Source organism: Gallinula chloropus (genome assembly GCF_964237585.1).
Source record: "Gallinula chloropus genome assembly, chromosome: 4".
NCBI classification, from domain to species: Eukaryota; Metazoa; Chordata; class Aves; order Gruiformes; family Rallidae; genus Gallinula; species Gallinula chloropus.
In genome coordinates this window covers 23,219,087-23,241,237 of record NC_140088.1, presented here as the reverse complement: position 1 = coordinate 23,241,237, position 22,151 = coordinate 23,219,087, and positions in this window count along the sequence as shown.

The window sequence follows — 22,151 nt, the reverse complement described above, 5'->3', positions numbered from 1 at the left end:
AGAATCATCACAAATAAAGGAATTTTAAAATAGTTCACAGTAGTATTTAGACAGTACCTATCCATCTTTTCCTGGACTCAAGGAATTCATCAAAAATCCACCTTTTTTAATGTGTTGCTGATGGATGATGACAATTCTTCTATATAGCAGAAATAATTTGGTTAGATGATACACTGCAAGTTCATGTTACTGAATGCTAAAATATCTGTCTGGCACAGGTGAAGGCAAGAGCAACTTAAAAGTGTCAAATAGATGACTACTTATTCATGAGAATAAAAGAAATGGTTATGTTAATATATATTAAGTTACCAAAACTATTATAGTTTGCCACATTATCCAGGTGAATACTTTAATTCTCATAATTCTCAAATCCCAGAACTTTGCTTCTCTAGAACTCTAAGTGGGAACTGGGGGAGCAAATCGCTCCCCCCCCCCACTGTAAGAGCAGAGCAAGTCCATGACCGCCTCATGAGACTGAATGTCTACAAGTCTATGGGGCCAGATGACATGCATCCCCGGGTCCTGAAGGAGCTGCTGATGTGGTTGCTGAGCCACTATCCATCATATTTGAAAAGCTGTGGCTGTCAGGAGAGGTCCCTGGGGACTGGAAAAAAGGTCACATCACTCCCATTTGTAAGAAAGGGAGCAAGGAAGACCCAGGGAATTACAGGCTGGTGAGCCTCACCTCTGTGCCTGGGAAGATCGTGGAACAGATCCTCCTGGATGACAGGTTGAAGCACATGCGTGACGAGCGAGCCAGCACAGTTTCACCAAGGGAAGGTCGTGCCTCACCAATCTGGTGACCTTCTATGATGGAGTGACAGCGTCGGTAGATAAAGGGAAGGCGACCGATGTCATCTACCTGGGCTTGTGCAAGGCCTTTGACACAGTCCCCCACCACATCCTTATCTCTAAATTGGAGAGATGTGGATTTGATGAGTGGACCATCCAGTGGATAAGAAACTGGTTGACAGAATGTAGACAAAGGGTGGTGGTCAATGGGTCTATGTCCAGGTGGAGGCCAGTGACAAGTGGTGTCCCCCAGGGGTCTGTCTTGGGACCGGTGCTCTTTAACATCTTTATCAATGACATCGATGATGGAATTGAGTGCATCCTCAGCAAGTCTGCGGATGACACCAAGCTGAGTGGTGTGGTTGACACCCTAGAAGGAAAGGAAGCCATCCAGAGGGATCCTGACAGGCTGGAAAGATGGGCCGGGGTGAACCTAATGAGGTTCAACACTGCCAAGTGTAAGGTGTTGCACTTGAGCCGGAAGAATCCCAGACACAGACACAGACTGGGGGAAGAGCTTCTTGAGAGTAGCCCTGCTGAGAAGGACTTGGGGATTCTGGTGGATGAGAAACTTACCATGAGCTTGCAGCTCGCAAGGCCAATGGTATCCTGGGCTCCATTAGAAGAGGGTGGCCAGTAGGGACAGGGAGGTGATTGTCCCTCTCTCCTCTGCCCTTGTGAGGTCCCATCTGGAGTACTGTGTCCAGATCTGGGGCCCCCAATACAAGAAAGATGTGGAACTATTGGAGAGGGTTCAGAGGAGGGCCACGAAGATGATTAGAGGGCTGGAGCACCTGCCCTATGAAGAGAGGCTGAGGGAGCTGGTCTTGTTCAGCCTAGAGAAGAGAAGGCTGTGGGGTGACCTCATTATAGCCTTCCAGCACCTGAAGGGAGCTTATAAGCAGGAGGGGATTCAACTTTTTAAAAGGATAGACAATGGCAGGACAAGGGGGAATGGATTCAAACTAAAGGAAGGAAGGTTTAGATTAGAAATTAGGGGGAAGTTTTTTACAGAATGAGTGGTGAGGTGCTGGAACAGGCTGCCCAGAGAAGTAGTGGATGCCCCATCCCTGGAGGTGTTCAAGGCCAGGTTGGATGGGGCCCTGGGCAACCTTGTGTAGATCCAGGCCTGAGGTTGGTGGCCCTGCCTGTGGCAGGGGGGTTGGAGCTCTATAATCCTTGGGGTCCCTTCCAACCCAGACCATTCTATGATTCTATGATTCTATGATTCTATGATTAATGTGGTAATAGGAATTCCTGGTTTTCCCCTTCATAAGTAGGCATGTCTTGATATTAATCACATTTGTTTTACAGAACAACAGAATTAATTTAAGTGAAGGAAGAGGAAAAAATCCAGGGAGCACAGTGAAAGAGCTAAAAATGGGAAGTGGAGGAAGATGAGTGCTACAATATGCTTATGGAGCCAGGTTGCTAGGCTTTAGTTATGAAAAGAGTTATAAAATACGCTGGATAAGGAGGATATAGGTTTTAAATATTACACATTTAAATACTATATGGAATTAGTTCTCAGAAAAGCAATCTACATTGAGCATTTACAGAGCTGTAGCAAGATTGGTAGCAACAATGACAGTGGCTATTTCACAGTTTGCAAGTACTGTTTTAAATATTATGTCTTCAGGAGGATTTTGATTCTAGAAAAGAGATGTGGTAAGTCACCTAAGTGTGATGATAATACACCTGTGAAACTTGTAGTAAAGCTCCCAATCCTAGTAATTTAATCAGAGCAGGATTAATAAAGCACTTGTGAAAATCCCACCACCGGGCTATAGGAGATCAGAAGTGTTTGGCCTATCTTGGGGCTGTGTTACTGTTATCCTGTACCAAATTATAATCAATATTATGAATGCATTGTCAGGTATGCTCATTAAATGCTATCTTATCACTCTGTGCCTGCCACAATATCAGGTAAGATCCCACTGCTAAATCACTGCCAAATGTTTAACAAGCCAGAATTGGTGCAGCCAGTTATAAAGAGGCACCTTGATCTTTTATGTGCATTACTTCCCTGTGGAAGCTAAGACTCAAACAAACACTAAGTATCCAAGTGTTCTCTGTCTTCTGAAAGCCTTTAACACTTACATTGCAATTACAGGTTGCACCAGTTCTCCCCGGCTTCTTATTTGCAGTTAGATTACTTTGGAGGATGGTTTTGATTTCTTTTGATTTTTAAATGCCACTTTCCATTTCTGTCCAGCTACAGTGGGGGACATATTAAAGAACTTTTTCAAGGGGCTCTTTTGCTTTGTTTTAATATTTTTCTTGAATTAGAACAAAATCTTTTGTTGCCTTCCATTTCCTGGCGAATCCACAGTTTAATCATGTCAGTAGATCATTTTAAAAACACAGTGATGGAGGTAAATGTGACTGAACTGAGACTGAAGTCTTAGGTTGTTTATATACTTTCATACAGCAGTAACTGTATGACAATAACTTTTGAAATATTCTCGATCAATTTAAAAAAATCTGCACACAGAGCTATGTCAATACTTTGGAAATATTCCTACTAAAAGCTGCAAAACAACTACCTACCTAGACCTCAGATGCAAAGAAAAGCTTGAAAACACAACAATAACATGTTGAACAAATAAACCTCAGCCTCATGATTCAAAGCAGAGGCGAGGAACAATTTTTTTTAACCCAGGAGAGACTATGCCATAGCCATTTCATTGGGGAAGTGGGGAGATACATATGTAAGTATTCATTTGTTGTTCAAGTTGCTATTAAAGAACAGTTTCCTGAGTACCTGTACACTTCTCCATTTTTCATTGGACACCTTGGTAGTCTTATTTACCTTTTTTTTTGGTTGATCACAACCTATTAATGTACAACTGGTTTGCTTATATGCCAGTTTAATTTTAGGTTGTAAATTTAAGCAAAAACTTTGTTACAGGCTCCTGAGTACGTTCATGCTTCTTCTGTATAAATCCAACAGATTTTCCCTGATGACAGGCACTGCCAGTCAGACAGCTTGGTAGCACACTGGTAGAAACTCCAGATATGAAGAGGGTAAATCATTTGAAATGGCAGTGTCCCCCCAAAGCCTGACCATTGCAATCAGTTGTTTATAATGTGCGGTACTAACTTCGTCCTGCTCCACTAGTGCCTTGTGGTCCCTTGGCTGTATGGCTCAGGAGAATCCTCAGGTTAGTTCAGCTCACTTTTTCCTTCAAGAGAGATTATTCCAGCTTCCTTGATCAGCAACATCCACAATTACCATGCCGTTGCTCTACCTGCAATTCAGGTATCTATTAACCATCGCTGTCTAGGCTTTCTCTGAGTCAACAGAAAGCAGTAGCACCATCAAGAAGTACTGGGGTGACTGTGTCTGGGGAATGTGACACCTTTGCCATTCATTTTAAAAGCACCACTGTACAATGCTGGTAATTAGGACAAGTGCTGCAAAGAAAGACACAGGAGATGTTCATCTGTAAAATTACAGATGATTAGGGCAGCCTAGTTGATAGGCAAAGTATGTTCCAGACCAAGTCCTCAATAAATTGTTTCCTGAAAACTGGACAACATAACTTCTTGCCTTCTGAAACGCTGCCCTCAGTGGGGAATTAACTATCTGCAGACAGAGTAGGACTTGGAAAAATGATAAGAAATGCATGTTGTTCCTCTTGAAACAAATTAACCAAAGCAAGAGCCACCGAACAAGTTAGCAGCAGTCATCAGTCTGAAGTCAGAGACCACACTGATGAACCACTTCATAAGAAGATTAATCACTGTCAAAAAAAGCACACTTGAAAAAGTTATTTCTGCAGTCTGCCCTTCTCTCAGTCTCTTTCAAGACAAATTGGGCAGACAGGTAACTTTCTATTCAGAAAGTTTACACCAGCTTTTAATATTCCCCCCTCTGTTCTGCTGGGTTATTTTTAACAGTGGATGCAGTAAGCTTAGGAATCTGGTCAGTAGAGAGAAGTAACGTTGCAGAAGATAACAGCATGCACCAGATATCTGGCGTTTGGAGGCTTTTCAGTCCAGCAGCTGACAATCCTGATTATTATTATCTGTTTGAATGCTATCTTACTGCATGGTTATGTCTATGTTTATAACCTCTTTTTACATTGCTTCACAGGTTTTTAAAGCATATTCATGCCACTCTGGGAAGAATGTTATTGCCTACCAGTGCTTGGGTTTTAAGTCCTAAAGCAAAGTTTCAAGAAAGGTTCTGCGCATATGTTTAGACTTATGGCACACAAACTAATTATTTTTGTTTGTTTTGTGTTCATGTGTTGGAAGTTACACATGCATTTAAATACTTAAATGTTCTACAACAAGAAGTTTGAATCTTGCAAGGTGAAAAAAATAATTATATATATATATTGCTATTTGTGCATAGGATTAATCCTGCTATTTACAACAATATTCTTTACCTTCAATAAAATGTGTGCCCGAAAAAATGAAACCCTTTCCAAGTCAGATTGAGCAAGTGTGTATCTGCACCAATACTTGGCAGACTTTATAATTTTTCTTGTCAATGAACATTCATTTATATAGAAGGCCAGTACCAGCCAACTGGAATTTTGTTCCTGTCAATAAAGATCCACAGAATTCTGAAGAATTCAGAGCCTAAATGTATACTTGTTTAGGAGCAGGAATTCAGGGGAGAGACCTCAAAAAGTTCGCTGGCAGTAAGAACAAAACAGCTAGAAATGTAGCTGAACTGCTTGAGTGCATCCCATCTTACACATGTCCCTCTCCACACTCTTTTCCTGCTCCCAACCTGCTTGCAAATCTTGACTAAAGTGTCAGGAGGAAAAATCAAGATCTAGAACTTGTGAAAAAGCCTGGCAAAACTAGGAGGGCCTACCGTTAGGAGATCTCAGTTCTGGTTTCTGACAGCCAGGCACACTTGTGCGCACATGTACAAGGACTCTCGCCGGTCTGTTGCAGCAGTTGCCTGTGGTGAACCATCCTCCTCAGTTCTTTGATGTCATTTTCATAACTGAAAAATGATTCTTCTGAGTATCACTCCAGAAAAGAAAACTGAAGATGCTGGTAAAAAGCTGCAACATTCATTTCCTCCATTAAGACTGATGTGGTGTATTTTCATCCCAGAAGCACGTGAGACTCAACAGGCATTTGATTACTCACACACAGGATACAGGGCGCGGATTCGTTCACATGCAAAGGTATCTGAGGGCAGAGTGACAAATGGCATTCTTCAAATGAAAAGATTGTTGCTTCATCATCTTGCATCAAAAGAAAATTCTCCTCCTTGCATTAGTCACAAACCCTCTCTTTGTTTGACTAAGATCGGTTTCAAACAACGCTGCTGATTAAACTGCAAATAAATAACAGAACTTTTGAAATCCTGAAATCCCCTCCAAAGGTTTGTTTCCATAGTTCCTTGTGGAGTGGACTGTGCTTAATAAAAGGATGTTCTGGTGTTTCAGGAAGGGTTTCACTCTTAGCAGTTGAGAAAGAACTCACTAGTTATCACTAAATCTCTTCCTGGCCAATGAACACTTCCTGCCTGTGACCCTGTTAATCTGTAACATATAATATCCTGCTTCACACGTATGGAATGACATGGGATAGATAATAATTCTTCTGCAGCAGGGCCCACATTAGCAACCCACTTTTGATGTCGGGAGTCATCAAGCGTATCTGTGGTTGAACGTGCCTTTTAATTGCAGGTAGTTCACTAGAAAACTCCAGTGGGAGGTTACACATGTGCGATGCAAGTAGTACAGTGCCAGCCCTGTGGTAGAAGCAGGAGTTTTCAAGGAGTAATTCATCAAACAGCTTTCTAATGCCCCAAGCAAACAAACAAACAAACCAAACCCTACAGAGTAACAGAAAAGGTATTAGCAATGTCTCCTCCCCTGCCATTGCACCTTTTCTCAGTAAATAACCTCTCAGTGCAAACAAAATGGAAACTATAAAGCTCAGCAGATAGACCTCAGGAGACCTGTGCAACGATCAGCTCTGCCAAACTGGAATTTCAGGTTGCCTTTCGTCTCACAAAATAAGAGTTTTCATTTTGGTAGAACCAGGTAAAACTACACAATGCAACATAATTTAGGGTCTTGCAAAAATTATTTTAGCCTGTTCCATAATTACGACTTAATGCCAAATTCCAGTCCCATCCCTGACCTTTTCCTAATTGGGTTAATTGCAATTCTTGTCTTTGTGTCCTCATCTTTAGTGTCTCTGGAGCCCACATTCACTTCCATCACTTTTTACAGTAGCGATGCTAAAGCTAAAGCTTGCTGAATTTGTGCTCTGCAGAGCCCAAAAACTTTGGGGGCAACACCCCCAAACACCCCTACTTCTGTAGTACTGCAGAAGTATAAATACTAGAGCGCCCTTGTCATCTCCCTGGCTGATCGCTAATTACAAATCAAGTGACCCAAGCGTTTTTGAAAGCACTTGCATGCATAGCCAGGCACTAACGTTTGCTAACCGGGCTATTAAACTGCTGTTAGCTACTGAAATAAGTTGAAGGCTCTGCTAAAGGACCACTTGGGGAGAAACTAAGCTCACGGATTGCAGGCTATTTGAACCACAGCCCAATCCTACTCTTCTCAGCAACTCTGAAGAGACAGTAAGAGTATTTGCGTTGTACTCCTCAGAAGCGCAACACAAATACTCTTCCATGACAAACCTCCTGGCAGCAGATGCGCTGGTCTCCAATTGGGCGAAGAGGCGACCACCCTCCAAACCCATATCCTGCCAGCAGGAAAGTCACTTTTCTTTCCTTGACCAAACCTGTTACGTAATAAGTTAATTCACATTTCCTATTATTTCAGAGCTCGTTACAAACAAACGAGCGAAGGGCCTTTGGCCTGCAAAGCTTCCCTTTGCTCCTCGCCGGAGACCCCTGCGGCCTCACACCCGGCCTGGCGGTGCCGGCCCGTGTCCCGTTCCTGGGGGTCCCTCTAGTGGCGGCAGCGCCGGGCTCGCCCGGCCCCGCTCCGCCGGCGGCGGTTTGCCTGGGGCTTTGCAGACGCTCCTCACAGGAGGCACAAAACAGTACTTTCAAAAAGGTGAAGTAAAAGGATTGGTCACATTAGGACAAAGGAAAAATGACCGGCAGTTTAAGAACCAGGAAGCTATTTCAGGCAGTTAGACAATTACGTGTTAGGGCTTGCGGCCTCGCCATTCCATCACTGTCGCAGTTGGCTTTGTTTGTTTCTTTTACCGGTCTGTTTTAAGACGTCCTCGTCTTAATGCCTTATTATCAAACTGCCCCTTCACTGCCCAGGGGAACTTCTATCTCCTTTTTGGATTTGTCTTTTTCACCAGGGAGCTCTGCTCGCTGTGCCGCTGTCCCCACTTTCAGCTGCCCAACTAACAGTAACTGCCCACAGGCACACATGCCTGTCCTAGATGCTCACAGCCTGACTGGCCCTCAGTGGGACAAGCTGCCCTATTACAATCACATAAACGGCAACAATGGAATTCACAGAATCATAGGGGTTGAAAGCGACCTCAAGAGTTCATCAGGTCCAATCCCCCTGCCAAAGCAGGTTCTCTAGGACAGGTAGCACAGATAGGCATCCTGAGGGGTCTTGAATATCTCCAGAGATGGAGACTCCACCAGGTCCCTGGGCAGCCTGTCCCAGGGCTCTGTCACCCTCACTGTGAAAAAGTTCTTTCGCATGTTGGTGCGGAACTTCCTGTGCTCCAACTTGCAGCCATTGCCCCTTGTCCTGTCCCTACAGACCACTGTAAAGAGGCTGGCTATTTCCCCCTGAGTCCCATACTTAAGATCTTTATAAACATTAATAAGGTCCACTCTTAGTCTTCTCTTCTCAAGGCTGAACAGCCCCAGTTCACTCAGCCTTTCCTCGTAGGGGAGGTGCTCCAGTCCATTAATCATCTTCATAGCCCTCCGCTAGACTCCTTCCAGGAGATCCCTGTCTTTTTTATATCAGGGAGCCCAGAATTGGACACAATACTCCAGGTGGGGTCTGAACAGGGCAAAGTAGAGGGGGAGGATCACCTTCTTTGACCTGCTGGCCACGGTCCTTTTGATGCACCTCAGGATCCCATTGGCCTTCTTGGCCAAGTGTTACATTTTGAGCCAGGGAAGAAATATAACAAAGTAGCTTATAGAAACCACCCAATTTTTTAACACAGGAGCCCTGATGTTCTAAAGAGAGCTTCTTTTTATGCAACAAACCTCCAGCTACAGCTCTCTACTTCTCTGTTATACACAGAGCCATACTATGGTGATTTGTTGGAGACAGAGATCTGACCCTAGCAGCATTTCAGTAGTGGCTTATGGGCTCTCTTAAGTATAGAGGCCCCTCCTGTCCAGCTTTTACATGGTGTTACAGGTTACACTTAACAGCAGATCAGTCTCTTTACACTATTTGTAAAACAGTGAATTCTCCTGCACCAGTAGTTTGACTCACAAAGTTATGGTTATGGGGTAGAGAATATGAGAGTATTTTCCAAGAAAAAAGGCTGATGGCTTAGCCTGTGTTTCCCATTGAAAACATCTCTGTGATTTGGCTTCTGTTAACAATCTAAGCAAATACTTAAAAGATGATAGCATAATATTTGATATTTACTATTACAAGCAATGATACATGAAAACTGAACTGTAATAAGCTGAGTAGTTTGATGCGTAGCTGCCAGGGCAAAAGGAAAAAAAAAAAAAAGAAAACAAAAATAGGCCAGACTTGAAGTTGATACATTCCCCAGATTTGAATAATAAATAATACAAAAATTATCAAAGAGAGCACCAGTAGGTATACTGAATTTAAGAAAGTATCTTCAGTCCTCAATCAAAGAGAAAAGTTCCAGTCTGTACCTCAGACCTGAATGACAGCAGAGTTCAGCTCCCTGTTCTCCCACAGACTTCCTGCATGACCTCTGGTGTGGCATTGTTCTGATTTGTGCCTCAGGTTCTTAATTTCTAAATGGGATAATAGCACTGTCCTCCTTTGTAGCTGTGATGATAAATGTGGTTGCCTGCTAAGCACATGGATTTGCTAGGGAAGAGGAGAAACAGGATTAGCTGGTATAAAGGTAGGGATGCCTTGGAACACGGTACAAAGTTCTGGTGTGCAAACAGAACAAATAACATTGGGATTTTGAATCAAGATATTGTGGTTTGAATGGAAACACAAACTAGATTGAATGCTTTAACTGCTGCTGATACTATACAGAGATTCTTCCTCTTTCTCGCATTGACCATTGCTGTGAAATTTCACCATATGAACAAACACGGAAATGGACTTAACCTGGCTTATCAGCCACAAGAGACTTAGTTGTGACCGATAACATGGATCTTTTAAGTTACAGGCCAACCACTGTACAAAGGAAAAACAAACACATCCCATCACCACATCAGTGACCGAGGTTAATAACCCAGGGGGAGAAATGAGAACCTCTTGAGAATGCAGCAACTCAAATGTTACATTAGAAGACAGTTCAACTCAGTGAACATTCAGTTGAAAGTTTCACCTTACAAGACAACAGAGTGTAAGTAATAAGTCACTGCACACACAATGACAGCGTGAGCAAGAGGATGGGATGCACTGAGTAAACAGTGTCATGAATTTGCAGTGTAGCAAGTGCATTCAGAAGCTTACAAAACTTCTAATCTAAGCATCTGTAAGATAGTCATCAATTATGAATCTTCATACTTAAGCATTATTTCTCTCTTAGCAGATTGACATTAAGGCTGGAAAGCTACCAGGAAGGGAGACAGATGCATGGGTATGATGATGGGTCAGAGAGGCCAGCAAACCTTCTTAGAATTCTCCAGAAAAGGTAATGAAACTGTCTAAGAAATGGGTTAATAATCAACACATCTGTTTCTAGCAGGATGGAAAACACACAAAAAAAGGTTTGCCTGATGGAACACTGTAGTTTAAATGGTACTTAGAAGGATACAAACATACAGGATTGCAACAGAGAAGACGCCTGCAGAAGAATTGTCCATGGTCTTGTTCAAGATTTGGTACAAGAAGAGTTTAGCCTCAGACCCAGTATTACTCCTTAACTGTAGATTAAAGTAAGCAAACCACTTAGTTCTACAGTAGAGGAGAACTTCTAGGGCTATGACTTTCAGAGTCTCATCACCTAGTGCTTTCTGACAAAAGCAGTAGTCAAACCTAGACAAAAATAGCCAGTGCCTTCAACACCATACATTACCATCTGGTTCAGCTTTCAGAGACCATTTCTTGATTAAGATCCTGCTTAATTTCAATTTTTTATACTTCAAGCAACTGCCACTGTTGTAACAATGATCAAAGATAAAGGTCTTTCCATAACTGTGATGTAATGGAATTTAAAACAATTAAATTCCTAGAAATACAAGCATTAATAGAAACACAGACAGTTAAAAAATTGTGACATACAGACGTATAAAGGAAATTTTAAAGCAATACAGAATGATTACACAGATCATTGCAAGAGAAAAAAAATCTGCTGTTCTCTTCAACAGATGGAATTTGGATATCTGGTTTATGTAATTTTATATTCTAATCAAAGGGATGGGTCCCAGGTGTATTTTCTAAAGGTTTCAGAAACAAAGCACAAAGGAATCCAGACTTGTGAAAAGAAGTCCAGAAAGGAATCCCAAAAGGCAAGTATAATGCCTGTGAAAATAGCAAAATCTATATTGAGGACACCTAATATTAATGGCAAACCAACTTAAGCTACAAAAACAGAGCCCCAACATAAACATTTAGGAATTATATCACTTACTTTGATAGCAAAGCACAAAAATATTTGAAGAAATGCATTACTACAATCATGAAAAGTTGAAAAGCTTGGACATATTTTTGGCTTCTTCAAAGTAGCTTTGATTTGCTGCAGTCAACTGAGATGCAATAATTTATACCAAATGAGGCCTGTTATGTATCAGTGAAGTCCCACAGGCAAGTTACCTGAGGAAGCATGGTGATGCAACATTTGTACTCCAAATACAGACTAAATCTCTTAAGTGAGTTAACTTTTAAGGCTGACATGCTGTGCACCAGCATTTAAAGTTATCGGTGAAGATAAGTGGACAGAGTTTGTTTGAAAACCTAAATCATTAGGAGAGCACTTAGACTGCACACACGTGCTCTGGGAAATTTGCAAAGGATTTCTGTAGCTGTCTCTTCTCAAAGGGAATGAAGGGTTAGTTACTGATGCAGTTACTCAACATCCAAGTTATTGCAATAATTTGAAGTTAATTTAGAAAGTATGTTCACAGCTGAAGTCCTTTCCCGCTGGTCGTCTGTTTCCGATCACTCTGTGCTCCCCTCCTGCTGCAGAGAAATGCTTGTTATTTGCATCTCCCTCTGTTTCTCAGGGCTTATTTTCATCCCGGAGGAGAGCTATTGGTATCACTGCACGCTAGCAATGTTTACTTTTACTGGCACAGGGGCCGGCTTGCCAGGTAATCTGGTAACATCTTCCTCTTCCCCAGTAGGAAAGGAGAGCAGCAGCAAATAGCCTTGGTAACAGCAGCCACCTCAATGTGACTTCAGCTCTGCAGGTGGACGGTCACGGCTGTGGCAAAGGACGCCAAGCAGGTAGGATCATAAACTAGGCTGCGTATATTAAAAGATGCTCGTGATTCAACCCAGAAGAGATTATTACTTACTCCACATATTTTCCTCTTTATCTGTGAGTAATCAGCAGTGATATAAAAGTCATTGCTACTCTTTCCTCTGTTTGAATAAGGAAGCACATGTAAAACTTCTAGATTTTTCTCTAATCGGGAATGTCACAAGCTAGTTATGGCTGTAGCTGGTCCTTTATCTATGTTCTAGATCACTTTCTGCAGTGTTTTTTTCTCTTCAGCACTTTGGGTTTTTTACATAAATAGTAGATAACTTACTGTATTTGTCCTGTTCTGGAATTAGACATCAGCAATGTTCTACTATTGTGCTGTCCTCTGTTTGGACAACCTTTTGGCTTGAATCTTCACGGACTCCTGCATCTCACTGATCCTTGGCTGCTGTTTTAGTCTGGTATTAGCAGACCACAGAACTGTTACAGTCAGGCAGTTGTCTAATATAAAGCGGTTTCTGAGATGGCAAAGCACATGACTTCCACTTTCTTGCACTGTAGGTTTCTACTCTGTGGATTCTTATACCAGCCTCATGATTTTAGGGCACAAGCATGCACTAATATAACTACACTGTGCTACTCTTTTCCTCTTTGACGTGTCTCCTGTTCTCTCCTCATCCTCAGCCCTTGGGGACAATTCCCAACAGTAACTTGGGGCACAGATGAGGTCTTCCAGTCTCTCTCTATTTTAATATTTGCTTTTATAAACTTTTAATGTAATTTTTATTTACAAGACTGCATTCAGAACAGCAGATTTTCTGAATGTTAGGTCACAGAGTTAAGGTAGGAAAAGGCATCTTTATTTGATGGCTTCTGATAAAAGGCAGTCAACTGCCTTTAAAGTAGTTCAGATGGGATCACAGGGAACACAGCAAGTAATGCTGACAAGCCAAAGTTTGGCTAATTTGACTCTTTGTTAATTCATCTGGAACAGCATCTTCTCCTGGTGAAGTAAATAAAAGAAAATCAATAAATAATAAAGGTGAAAGATGTCCTTGTCTTTTGCAAATTCTTTTTGATTTTGTATAATCCTTTTTACTCTAAAGGATAGCTCAATGGAACTGCTCATTTACATAAAATTAGGTGCCCACAGTCTCAAAGTACTAGGTCTATTATCTTCAAAATAGGCTTTTTAAGACCTTCATAGAAATAAACTGAATGCTTGCTAATTAGTATCACCCCAGATGAGTATGTAGCCTGCTTCAGTTTAGCATTATTAAACATTTTATGCTCCATATGTTTTTGCTTCATCAATATTACAATCGTGACCAATGTGGAACAGGACACAGCATATGGATACTAATAAAGCAGCACCACCAGTAGAAGCTATGTATTTCTATAGCTACAGTTTATTTTTTTTGGTAGGCCAATAATAATTTCAGAGAGTTCAAATTTTAGCTGTTTCCATGAGGCTTATGACAAGCAATAAAGTAACTTCTTAATCTTTCCTGGACTTACATTCTATAATTAGCTAGAAATTACATTATTATCCACATGGGGTTTGTTTTTTTTTTAAACAAATGTAAATATCACTGTTATATCCTCAGTATATAGCTCCACACTTGTAATTGTAAAAAAGTTTTACCCCATCTATATTCTATTATAGCAGAAATATTTATAGGAATTCTGTTAAATTTCAAACACAAGCACCTCTGATGACGTATTAAGTACTGAAGTGCTGTTCTCAGCTCTTGCCTCCTGCATAGCCCCACACTGTGACATAACCTACGAGGAGATGGCTCATGGATCTAGTGTGAACTGCAAAACCTTTTAACTTCCTGGAATAAAAAGCTTTCTTGTCAGGGTGGCTGATTTAAGCTTCTGTTAGCTTGCCTGAGGAAACCTGTGAAGGCACCATAAAGTGCACTAAGTATATTTCTAGTTCTCTTTAACTACTAAGGGCATTTTACTGTATCTTGATCATATGGGTTACTTGGTGTAACTGGGACTTATAAAAATCTCTTTTTGTGACATAAAGATTCAACACCACCTTTATCTTTAATTTACTAAGTATTGTCCCACCTCATGTATTCAAGACCTGTAGTTACATTGCTACCATGATAAAACAGGAACTTGCACTTCCAGAAGCAATGGCATCTCTTTAGTAAAACTGTGCATCCTTCCACCTCTCTACAGAGTTCCTTCTATATAAACTGGATTGATATAGTGGGTTTTTTGGTTGGTTGGTTGTTGGGGTTTTTTTCTCTCATCACAGCACCTTGGATCTACAGGTATTGAAACCAAAACTCCTAACCACCCAACTCTGTATTATGTATTGTAGAAATGGGCAACACCGCCCCCCCCCCCATCTCTTACTAAAGCAAGTTTGCTCTGTAATTGCTTCTCTCAGGACCAAATTATGATGAGCGAGGCAGAAGCCAGTTTAACATAACTCAGAAAGTTTGGCTGTTGAAGAGGGATTTCTAGAGTAGTCAGGAGGCATATAAGGCTTCATAGTTTTGTTGGCTGGTTTGGCCATAAAATTAAACAGGTCTTAAATGCAAACACAAAAAAGGAAAAAGAAAAAAAATCACTGTCTCCTGTCTAAGAGAGGAAATCTTTTTTTTGCATATAGCTTCCTTACAGCCATCTGAGAAGATAAATTCCTCTGTGATTTACAAATCAGTTTGGTCAGTTATGGAGCAAACTTTTAGAGATGACAGGGAATTGTTGTAAATTTTCTTGTTCATTCTTTCACCTCCAAGTTTCATCTCAATAAAAAGCAGAGGTTGCAAGCAGGAAACGAACTGGCCCAGGGAACACTTTGAAAGTGTATAAATATCAAGTGAAGGGAAGTATCTGTTATTCTATTTCTCCTACAGCGTGTTAACCTCTCTCAAGCACAGTACTTGCCACATTTGAAGATCCACCTCCTGCTTATAACTGGTTGTAGTCATGAGTACAGCCACCAGCCAAACTTATGGAAAAAAACTTACGGACAGAGGGGAAGCAACAGAGGCTTTGAGTACACAGTGAATCTGACAGACTTGGAATCTCTGTGTCAGCACATCCCTCTTGTCCATCTGCAGGCACAGATGTTCTTGAGTATCACAAACATCTAAGAATAAATGACATCCCTCTTTCTCCTCTATACTGAAGCAGTCTTCAGCAGCCTTAGGTCAACTATTTTCATCTATATGCCACGTTCACACACTTTCTTCTTTGCCTTGCAGTTTTACAATCTCCTCATTCATTTGGATCGGATAAGTAACCAAAGGAAGCTGATTTGCTCTTTGGCTCTCTATGATTTGCAGCAACCATATGTCAAAAATCAACGTTATCCATAGGAAAAAAGAAAGAGCAGGGTACCTAGTAGTGGATGATAGGCATACATTTAAAATCTTGGATTGGCAGGGCTTACTATATGCAAGAGATCCAAATTTCTGAAAAAGAGATTTAAAAACACGTCATAGTGCATTCGATAGGTCTGATATCTGCATGTGCGACATGGCCCAGTGAACTCAGGAGTGTGAGCCTGCGGCTTCCTGAAATTCACAGCCACATCCAAATCCAACTTCCATTTTGTAGCTAATGGAAAAGATAGAGGTTCATGTCTTACCTGAAGGAAAAGTTTAGAACAGCTGATGAAGAATTTTGCCACTGCCATTTTTGCACAATGCATTACGTTCAAAATTTTGTCTGCAGTTTTGTTATTTAAGAAACAAAACAGACTAAATTATTTTCCTAAGGTTTCGAATTCTCACAGTACAGCTTTTATACGGTTTATGCAAAAGAGATTCTTGGGTTTGAATATACTTCCTTTTTGAGCTTACAAAATTTGCCTAAACCACTGAACAAAGACTTATAAATAGGAGGTGATAAAACAGTCCCACAAGGACACAGTAAAAGTTCCCCCCAGAAAAATTGCTCTTTTTTGTACAAGAATGTGTGGCTACAGGCATGAAATTGTAGGGGTAGAAATGTACACAATTGGAAAGAGGTAAAGATTATTTTAGCATAGCTTATAAAGCAGAATTTGTAAAGGTTGGTACTTAGCTTGATGCTAGGGACTAACTCTAACTTTCTGAAGTCCTCTGTGGACATGAAGAGAAAAATGTGAATTTTTGCAGATTCTACAAGTACGATATATCAAAGATCTTAACAAGTGAAAAACCACTGGCTGATCTGAGCAAAACCGCAATAGGTTATTTCAAGCCTTTCCAGTTCCCAAGTGGCAGTCCTTTTTATTTTTTAATGCTTCTGGTTTTGGTAGTATTCTTTGTGCCCTCTGCTTTCAATAGCTCCCATTTGCCAGGGTCCACATACAATCCAGCTTCAACTAAAATTTTCAGGTATGGTTTTGTCTGCCTTATCTGAATGCTGCCCCTCCTGAAGCACTTGTTTTGAATTGGAATTGTTCCCACGTTCTTGCACTTTCTTTCAGCGTGCACTGTGGCTGTGGTTTCACCATTCATTATTTTCAGGAGTTTGCGTGCCGTGCTGTATACCACATTAGCCAACTGATTTTGCTGAAAAATGACCTGGCAAAAATGAGTTCTTTTTAAAGTGAACTCAGGCTGATTCACTGTAAGGCCACACAAAGAGTTGTGTTGGCACAGCTTCAAAGTGGCATGCCATGCTGTGGGAACGGAGCGGGGAAGGTCCAGGAGTATTTGAAGCTCGTGTCAGCCTCCCCCCACACCCTATATACAATGTGCTATGTAAGCACAGCCAATTCCTTTATTTTAATCAAGCGGCGTTGCTGTGTGTTTTTCTCTCATCTGTTCCATCTGCTCCTTTCATTGTTTACTTCCCTGATGTCTACATTTCCCTTTTATCACCTCTCCACCCTCTCAGGTTTTCTCCCCAGAATAAATCCACTTCTATGAAATTCACTGGCTGACATCCGTATGCAAATTTCTGCAAACTCACTAAAAGTACATTATTCAAATAGCCTCTGGAGCTTTTTACTGTGTTAAGCAGATGAAGACAGAAACAAAAAAGACAAAGTACCTATATTTGCATTAGCATTTTGCACATTCATTTGTTAAAGGCTTGGCGCCAACCCTATCGAAACCAAAGCACAATCCACCCTCCTAGAAACTAGTGGGAAGACTCCTGTGAATACTTAATTTTCCTTGCATCCTTGTGTCCTGGCAATTATGGGAAAGACCAGGCTCCAGAAGCATACCCTACAAACATTAAAACAAAGTTCAGTACCTAGGCTGTCTTCCCACATGTATGTTATAGCTTGGTTTTGGTGGGATTCTTGAAACAATTTTTTCCCCCTGCAATATTTCGTTCTGGTTATTGACTATGCACAGATACTATAAAGAAGAATTACTTGAAATAATATTCCATAGCAATGGCTGTTCTACAAAGGAAACTGACAAAACTGGTGTTTTTGAAAGCTTCTTGTGGGGCCAATTCACATAAATATAGCTGTAAATTTAATCCAAGCTTCTGTTTTACTACACCACTTTCTATGCTTCGCTTCTTTGTGTGATTGTGCTTCAATTTCCTTGTATCTATTAATGTATGCCCCTTTCTGGCCCTGTGTCTACAAACTCAAAGTCTCTGGTTAGTGAATACATCCCCAAGGTTGCTGTCAACCCACCTGGCCTCTTTCTGTCCTAGTCAAACCATGGAGAAACCTTCCCATTGGTTGTTTGCTGTGTGCCTGTTGCATCCCTCCAGCTCTCTGCTCTGGCAGTTAATGACTTGTCTTAGACCCTCCATCTGAACATGAGAGAAGTTAAAGTTGCACTTGTCGTGACAGTCACAATTCTTTTGTTCCCTTTTTCTATGTGTGCAATTCCCTTCATTTGCTACAAGCATGACAAAGCCCTATGCAGGACAGCTGGCCACGATTTCTGCTGCTGTATTTCACCATCCCTAGGTCTCTATGCTTTTATTTAGCAATCCCTTGGTAATCATGGTAGATTGATTCTGCTTTGTCATTAGGCTGTGATGCAGAAACATTTCATGCATCGTTAGCAGAACTTGAATGTGCTAATTCCCAAAATACATTTTCCAAAGCTGCAACATAAATATAAGCAAGATAATGTGTATAATTGCACAGAGAAATGTATGTATATCAGTCTCTCACATACGTATGCATTTATTTTCCCTAAAAAATACTTCTTTTTGTCCCATATCATATATTTATATTCCCACAGTGGGTTTAGATATTTTTCCCTTCCTGGGTTCTAGTTAATGCATTCTTATACATCCCATTCTCCATCGTATTTACCCTTGATTAAATACCGGGTTTGTTTCTTCACACTTAAACGTACACACCAGTTAGCGTTCATCCAACACATCTTTGGAGCACATGCTTAAGCTGAATATGAATTTTACCATCTTTTCTCTGCCCTTCACTTCTCTAGTTTTCTTTACTTTGATTCCCTGCATTTGCTTTGTTCTTCATATCCATTATGTTTTAATTGAAAACAGGATTGAAGACATGGCTACTCTTGGAAGCAAATAATTCCATTACACTGTTGTTGACACTGGCCCAGTATACTCACCGATGTAATTTTCCTTGAGTACTTGCACTAAAGTCAGTAAGAGCATTTCCATTAGTAAAGTTACATAAGCATACGTGTTTCTTGAGGATCAGGGCTGCAGATGCATATCCAGCTCTTAGGTGTGCAATAACATGCAGGTTAAGATCAGGTTCTTTGGGTGGCACTATACAAACTGCACCACAATCAAGGACTGCAGCCCAGTTGCTTTCCTTGCTCTCCTAACTAGGGACATCAGGGTTTCGTTCTCTCCAAGGAATTATTTCTCCAAGTGTGGTTACTATTGTATCCCTGGGCAGCCCTGTGACCGTTCTTGCCTTCCGCGAGTTACTTGCTGTCCTAGCCATGAACACAAAGAACACATCTTTCCTACCAACCTTTGGCACTGGTAAGCTATTACTGTCTCCTTTTCCCATCCTGCAGTCCTCTCGACTTTTGGGTACACAATTCTTATTCACTCAAGCTTTCGTCATTTTTAGGGCACGATTTCAGTCCTCATTGCTCCTGCTTGAACCTCCTCCAGCTGGTCCACAATTCCATTGAAACCTGGCTCTCAAATCCCAACAGAACATTGTGGCTAAAGCTGAGCAGCTGAGTGACTTCACACAGGCTATCTGCTTGTACTCCTACATTCTCTCCTACATCCTACACTCCTACAGTCTCTTTACGTGAGCAATGCTATGCTGCTCTGGCATTTGCCCTGCCTGTAACCTTTAGAGCCTTTCTGGCAGGGCTGCAGCTTACCCAATGGTATGCCATCAGGTGTGTTGGAAGCTGATTGTTCTTGCTTGAGTGAAGTTCACCGGACTCATCTCTGTTGCAGTTTCCCCCTTACTATTCACTTGCATCATTACTCTGAGGCCTCTCTTTTTCTGGCCGATAGTTAAGACTCACTTTTCATTGGGATTGCGAGCTCACTCTGCAGTGGGAAGTGCAGAGTCATTGGTGGAGTTTCCTTTTGCTCAACATGTAAGCTTCCTTTCAAGTTCATAAGCCAATGAGTTTGTTCTATCTGCCACTGAAGCCGAGAGGGAACTCTATGATTGATTTAACGTAAAAAATACTGGGGCTGCTGTATTACTATATTTAATCATTTCACCTATATATTCAAATGTACTCCTTGAGTGGGTGGAGGACTCTGATAGGGATTAAAAGTCAGGGTGTGTCCCAGCCTGCTGATCACCGTACTAGTATGAAGGACAATTCTTACTACTGCTAAGTCCTGAGACGTAATGACTACCATACGCCTACTCTCTTAATCAAACCCTTGAAGACGACAATCGAGGTCAAGCTATCCCTTGACTGGGCCCATTTTCACAAGATATGTTTGAAAGGCTCAAATCCGACCTCTCTTCCTTGCATGGACACAGTCTAATCCTGGTTAAAGTCTAAAGGAAGGGTGAAACGGACCCATGTTCTTGTCACCTACCTGGGGGTGAACCATCTGTCATTTGCTACCACAGAAGGGAGGAGAGCTACATGTTCACCGTGGGCTAAGTGGCAGTGACAGAAGCTGGAAAGAGCCTGTTGAAAGCTGGGGCAAACAACGGGAGAAGATGTAGAGGAAAAGGAGGCTGAGAAGAGAAGGCATGGCAGTGGAGGGGTGAGAAAGAACAGACAGGAGGGAAAACAATCCAGGAAGGGTTGTACATAGGTGTTTACATATTTCTCTGTGGTTCTGATCTCATCACTTTTTCAGGATAAATTCCTCACAAAAGAATCTCTGCGAGGATCCCCCCCCCCCCCCCCCCCCCCCCCGTAGAGTTTCCCCTACAGTCATTACAACTGTCCCCCTGAAGTTACACCTCCCTGCCACTTTCCAACATCCCAGAAATCTCGAATGCCCAAATAAGAAGTTAGGACTATCCAAAATGGAGAACTAAACACCATTAGGACCTGCAAACCTCAGCATTGCAAGCACTGGTTGTACAATGGTACAATTCTAACAGCTCCTGTTTACGAGGTTAAAAAAATAATGATTCATGAGACTGGCTGACACCTGGAATGATTTAATCAGGCCATCCCTAATGTAAATGACATTGACTCACATTTCCAGATGTAGGTGGAACAGACAATTGTCTTTTCCTCATAATTGTCTTAACTTGCTTTGCTAGTTAGAAATAGTTTTCTAGGTTATATTTCAAATCTGTTAATCATTAGAGGTACATTCTTTCCATAGATGTTTGTATTTATAGATGGGAACATCTAGGACAGAATTTGACCTACAAATTTAAATACGTAGCAGCAGCCTAGATAGAAAAATCTGTACTTAAGTCTGAACCAGAACTCAAGTAAGATTATATATACATACATACACAGAATTTAAAATATGAATGCACAGATTGGGGCAGGCAAGATTTTTGTGGCTTCCCACACACACATACACCCCTTACATATTTCTGATTGCTTGCCTTTAAGTAATCCTTTCACCAAATCTAATACAATGGCATTCTCACAGATAATGGAAGGGAAAAAAACCTTCAAATATTAGGATAAAAAGAAATGTGGGTTTTTCTAAAAAGTTCAACAGAAAATAGTACATGGAAAGGGAGAAAATGATGAAGCACTGGTCACCCCCACTGGTATTTCATCCAGCTGGGTTTATAGCCTTTGACTTTGCTTTTTTGCCTACCTTTCCTTAGACTATGCTCTTCTTTCTGGCTATCTGCCTGTTCTTTCCCAAGGCATGGACTTATTCCAGACCCTTGCAATTAACCAATACTCTGTGATGTTACAGTGATGCAAGCTGACCGCAGTTAAGCTGACTGCAGTGGAATGTCGTGACTTTGACCACAAAGATGTGACCCAATTACTGTGACCTGACTTGTAATCCAGTACAGCCAGAAGTCTTGAAGCAATAGTCCCTGAAACCACTAGAGACTTATGTGAAAGCTGGAACCAAGCAGGACAAGACTGAATTAAATCCAGAAGGAAAGCAGTCTGAAAAACTTAATTATATTACAGTTTATTAATACATGCTTACTTTCTTTGTTAGAAGACATTGGGTGAGATGTCCACGTGCCTTTTTAAGACTAGAAGTCTTAACAATCCAGGAAGAAATGACAGAGCTGTCTCTATCCTCTTTGAATATGTATTCAAATATTAAGGACATAAAACAGCCTGTGTGCTGACTGATGAGTGTGTGGCATAGCTCTGCCTCGGTGCAGAGTGGTGGTAAGGTTAAAGGTGCAGTATTTGAATAGGTCCACACAGGGTTCTGCAACCCTGCCTATAACAGCAAGGGGTTACACTGCAGTAGTTGAGACAGCTACAGAGGAAGGTATTTCATGTGGTCAGCCTTTGCATCTGCAAATCTTAGCAGCAGGTTGTTCTCTGGTGATT